The 6,280-nt window shown below is 24.9% G+C and overlaps 1 protein-coding gene across 2 annotated transcripts in view; it reads right to left on the reverse strand.

Moving 5' to 3' along the window:
- Positions 1–4,223, reverse strand: part of LOC112601473 — a 107,087-nt gene extending 102,864 nt beyond the window's left edge. The window contains exon 1 of one of the 2 annotated variants that reach the window (XM_025349117.1): positions 4,140–4,223. The gene's annotated coding sequence lies outside the window, so the exon portion shown is untranslated. The remainder of the gene's footprint in view (positions 1–4,139) is intronic. The other variant, XM_025349120.1, reaches the window with a different exon arrangement.
- Positions 4,224–6,280: the final 2,057 nt, after the last annotated feature.

Genomic DNA, 6,280 nt, shown 5'->3' on the forward strand with positions numbered 1-6,280 from the left:
TAATATCTTTTAAACCTATTATCATTTATTGTGAACTTATTTTATTATCATCATGAAATAATTTTTAAATATTGTTTAATAACTCAGAAACTCTAATCGTTTAAATATGCTTCTATATTCATTAACATAAAAAAAAAAAAAAAATAAAAAAAAATATGAAATATCCAGTGAAAAAATAAAATATATAGCCGTAAAACGTTCATTAAATAACATAAACAGTATTGGAAAAATTATCTTTAAGTACACCCGCTTAAAAATTTCAAAAATCAGAAATTGAATACATTTCCACTCAAAGAATATAACGTGGTAAACAATATTTTATACACCTTGTGTATAAAATAAAACAGTTTTAAACATTCTACGATGGACCGTTTATAGGACTTGAGCTACAAAAAATACAGATTTATGTGTTGAGCATACCAATCAGTCTTCGAAAAAATATACCATTTCTAAAGGGAGAAAAACACGGTTTTTCGATATTCTTTGATACGTTAAGAGACTGTAGAATATATTATATATGCAATTTGTTTTTGTATAGGTGCTCTTTCTTTATACTATTCATACTTTTTCAAAATTAATATCACCGTTGTGTAAACTGAATGCGTTTTTAATACATAGAGAATATTGAATACATTTTATGACTACTGTGTACAATTTTTCCGGATCGAATTTAATACTAAATAAATCATAACTTTATCATATTAAGCAATGTACTTTTAAAGATAACTATGTACATATTAAACACAAGGCTTAATGCATGGCAGAAATCGACGAGTAAATATATTATTATCTTTGAGTATCGTAGAGATATTTTATGTTGTTATAATAAAATTACCAATTGCAACAAGGAATATAAAACACTTCAATATCATCTGAATGCCATTTAATGGTCGTAATTAGTAATGTTTCTGATTATACAATGTGCATAATATGTATATACATTTTACTATAGTATTATTTCAGCTATTTAAGATAACAAAAAAAAACGCTTGCCACTTCTTTGGAATTTCTCGTTCAAATAGTTTTCGGTGTGATTTATTTATAATACAAACATAAACAATGTAAAGAAATATGATTTTTCTTTCATGTTGATTATAATATTTAACAATTTTTTTCTCAATAGATTCTTTTAATTTTTATATGTATCTACAACGAAGTGTATATTATATATGTATCATAACGTATAGTATTCTGAACGTAAATAGATGATTCTAATACAATGTATTTATACTGATAATATAATGTAATAATATATGTTTATATTTTTATTTTTTGATAAAATAATTTATAAAGTAAATATCCGTAATAAATTAATATTTATATTTATGTAAAGCACTCTACAAGAATACATTTTTTTAAGAAATTATTTTAACAGTTTTCCAGCTGTTAATTAATTTGTTTTTTCAAACCAGCCATCTTATTATTTTAATTTCAAAATGAAGTGATGAATATGTAAGTTTTACTATAGTATGAGGTTTTATTACTGTTATTTTTATTTTTATTTGTGTTTCTGTTATATGTTCTGGAGCAGTAAAAATACTTAAATTTTAATTTCTAGAGGTAGCTTTCGGTACTATATTTGGCTTTAAAGGTCAAAACTAAATATTTTCAAAATAATTAAAAAATCTAAAAAAATAAAAAGCCAGCGAAAAATAGAAATATTTAGGCAACTTAAATTTATGACAAATAATATATGTTTTTTGTTTGTAATTAAAATAAACTAGTAATTATTTATTTAAAATTGTCACAAAATATTTTTATTAGTTATTTTTAAACATATCATTTTTTTAATTTTTTGCTGTTTGCTTTCGAATTTTTTCTGGGTTTTTAATTTTAGTATTTAAATCATTCAATAATACATTTTAATTTTACTCACATTAGCATCTATGTTCTGTGAAACTATTCAATTATTCACTTACTGTTCATCTGCGCAATTAAATTAAAACCAGGTATGTTAGTTCCGTAAAAAAATAATTAATTAATGCAAATTAAAAACTAATTAGATACCTTCCAATAAGCAATATTTATAAACAATAATATTTACTTTTACAACCCATAATATTTTTAATTTGTATTTAACCCTAATAATGTAGTTGTTATTATCATAATATTCAAAACACGTAATTTATGAGATGAATTAACATATTATTATGTACTTAAATTACTTAAATAATAATAATATATATATATATATATTTACCATAATAGATACCATAAAACACTCTCTCTTACATGTGTAACCTAACGCAGAATAGAAAAAAAAACAAAAGCACTTACGTGTAATTCATAGTGTTTTATTAACGATATAAACGCCTTAAAATGACATAATAATAAATACTTGGTTTTCAGAAAGTATATAAACTTTGGAAATATTTTTTTACATAATTTTAATTTAGCTTTTAATTTTTACTCTTATATCTAACCTAAAGAAATTTGTCAAATACACCGTTTATCTAAAATTTTAATAAATTTAAATACCTACCTAATTAACTAATTGTACAGAATTTAATTTTTAATATAAAATTTCAAAACAAAAATATTTTGCTTTAAAGTATACATTGAAAAACGTATAATTGTCGTTTCAAAAATTAAAAAACAAAAAAAAAAAAAACACTAAAAATGGTTAACAACAATATTTTTCACAAATTTACTTTTATAATTGATTTAAATTACATAAAAAAAAAATATGTAACTCGTGTTATTTGTTATTTATAATATTTTCTTTGAGAAAATGGTACATATTTCGTCCTTACAAACAACATGTTTATAAAAGTAAATACAATCTTTCTTTTGATTAACAAAAAATAATTACATACAAATTCACTTATAATAAAATAATTTAATTTAAAAATAATTCAAGTACAGACTACTTTAACGAACCAAACCGAGAGTTATACGTATACTTCAGTCATATAATATAAGTGAAGTGTAAGCTGTAGAGTGTTTTATTGGTGTTTATTATTGCATGGTTATACCTAAATGTCGATCCCCGTACATTTTAAATATCACCCAAAACGTAGTTATCATACATCGCAATCAAAGTTCATGTAGATAACATACGACTTAAGTTCCAAAAATATTTTTAAAAACATTTATACTTATATAGTAAGATTTGAATTTTAGAAAAATTACTCTGTAGATCAGATATAATATTATATAAAATACTGTTTCTGTGTATCCAACGAAAAATATGACAAAATCTCACTAAGTAAAATTAAACTATTAAAATACTTGAATTAAAGCTCAAGTTTGTCAATTTAAAAAAAAAAAATTTTTAGAGATTAAATTTTATCGTTTTTAAAAATACTATTAAATGGAAGAAGTTAAAATAAGAAAACATAAAATACCATAATATCATCGTTAGAATATATGTTTTATTAATAAGAAATAGGACATATTATAAATATATATATATTATATCGAGACTCGAATACATTTTCTCAAAATTTCCATTAGCTGTTGAAAATGTAAAGTAAACCTATGACATCACAGTTTACAAATGGAATTTAAGAATTTTCTATTTATCAATCATCAAATATACGAAGACGTTTGTTATCATGCAGTCATCATATATTCTTTCAAGAGAATAAATTATATACGAATATGTTTATCAAAATATGTTCACTGATATTTTGGTAGGATTACAATGCACGCAATGTATAAACCATCGTCGCGAAAATACTATATGATAGGTATATAAAACCAGCTTTTACATTTAAATGTCATCAATAATTACTACCATTGTATAACAAATTAAATTATTTTTTTCGTAAATATTACGAGAAAACACGCGTGCAAATAACCAGAACTCCCAAAACGTACAATCTCGCGTAGACCTGAATTTGGAAAATTTTTAAAAAATCGCGTCGACGATAAAAATAATTAAAAAAAAATAATAATTATGATAATTATAATGATAAAAAATTAGCAAATAAGAGATTAAAAAAAAAAAAAAAAAAAAACTAACGAGTTAATTGCAATAGATATCGGACAGGACAGACATATTTCATAATATCATTACAACGATTGTACGGCTATAATAAAATATATGGGAAGTCGGCTCTCTCGAGCGTAGTATAGTCGTCACAATAATAATATTATATTATGTTAAGTATATCGAAATGCGTGCACGTACTTACCTCGTGGAGTTCGAGCAGTCCGCGAACGACTGATGTGGTTCCGTGTGCGTACAGCGCGCCGAGTTCACTCGAACACAAATGCGCTACCGGTATGTGTGTCCCTGGCGCAAACGCTTAGAGCCCTCATTTTTATACACCGTGGCAGTGAAGTGACGGTGGTGGTAGTTTGCGGCGATAGGTGTACGCGTGCGGGTCGGAGCAGAACTACTCGGTAGCCGGTAAAACGTACATATTATAACCGTCGCCTCTCAGAGATGGTCGAAACTAGTAACACTACACTTCGATAATCCTCCGAGAGAAAGAACAAAAATAAATAAACCATATTGATGATGATGATAATAATAATAATAATAATAATAATAATGAAATAAAACTAGGTATTTACATTTAAACGCAAATGTAAATAGATATTTACGTTTTCATCGTATATAATGTTATCATGATTACTATGAATGCTGTAAAACGAGCGAAAAAAAAAACAATTCCGTAGCTTTGTTTTTTAACTGCAGCGCAACGACGCACGATACATGTATGGTTTTGAACTGCCAACGAAAAACGTTTCTCAAATCGAGCGATGTCGATAGGATTTTTTTGGATTTAGAAAAAAAATATAGTGCTTTAATTAATACAGTAATAGTCAACAAAATACCGTGTAACTAATAAAATAATAATAATTGAAGTACTGTGTAAACTGCACAAGATAATTAATATCCATATTCAACACTGACAATAAATTGTGAAAAATCAATTTTTTTTCTTAGATTTTATCGAATTAAATTTGATTTTTAACATCAGTTTATTTAAAAAATATATTTTTCGAGATAGGTACCTATGGTTTGGTAAAGTTCCTACTTTTAATAATTTTAAAAGACGCAAACACTGAAATAACCAGTAATTTATTGTTTATTAACATTTAAATTAGTGTAATACTGATCAAAATTTCTGTGTATCTATAAAATTATATTCAATTGACTATAACCAAAAACTATTAGCATATATTCATGTAAGCACTAGGCAGCCTATTATTAATATTACATATTGTATTGTTTAATATAATAAAATTATAAAAAACATTAAAAAAAAAGTATATTTTTTTAAAATTTTATAATTTAATTCAAATAAAATTGTTGATATTATACAAGTATGACGTGTAAATGTATACAAAAATAAACAAAAATATAATATTTATCAACTAAAACGATAGAAATATTCGCACACAATTATCGCATATATTATGTAATAATTATGTTTAAAATAGTTTGTACAATCTGAAGTATTATTATTATATTGTATAACTCTACTTCTACGATGAAATATATTTATTTATTTTTAATTCACTGCTATTTCAGGTTTTATAGCTTTTTTTGTTTTTTTTTTTTTGGCAAACGAAAAATATTATTTATATTCTGAAACAAGGTATTTTATCTTACTTTTTTTCACCAAAATATCGATTTTTTTTTTTTATTTAGAAACAATTAATACAAAAATATGTTATTTAAACATATAGCTCTTCGATTTCCGAACACATTCGTCTTCTTATATCCAAAAAAGTTTAAAACCAAAACCATGTACCAACACGTCAACCATGTCTTCCATCTCACAAAAGTATCTTTAACAATCTAGCAAACTTGCTGAAAAAAAAAAGTATTTGCTAAACACAAAAACCAGTCTTTCATTAACTATCTCTTCAATCTATCACCTAATAGTGGTAGCTTTTGGACTGCTACAAAAAAGGCTTTAAAATACAAAGCTCCACTCGATCCTATAATAAATCCCGATTGCAGTTTTGCATCTATTAATGTTGAAAAAATCAAACTGTTCAAAAAACATCTATCCAAAACTTTTACGCCTCACACTGATATTCAAATAACTCAACACATTGACTTAGTAAATCACTTTCTCGATATACTACTTCCTCTTTCTCCTCGTAAAAACATTTCTCTCTCAATGACGTAAATATAACCAATCAAAAAGAGTCTCAAAAAGTCTCCTGGCTTTGATCTGATAACCACAAAGGTAGCCAAGTCCCTTCTAAAAAGAGCCATTTTTCTACTCACAGTTATATATAACGATGTCTAAAACTGTCATACTTCCCACTACTTTAGAAATTCTCAGTTACAATTCTAATTCCACGACCCAAT

This window comes from Melanaphis sacchari, unplaced genomic scaffold (genome assembly GCF_002803265.2).
Source record: "Melanaphis sacchari strain LSU unplaced genomic scaffold, SCAv2.0 Contig79_pilon_pilon, whole genome shotgun sequence".
NCBI classification, from domain to species: domain Eukaryota; kingdom Metazoa; phylum Arthropoda; class Insecta; order Hemiptera; family Aphididae; genus Melanaphis; species Melanaphis sacchari.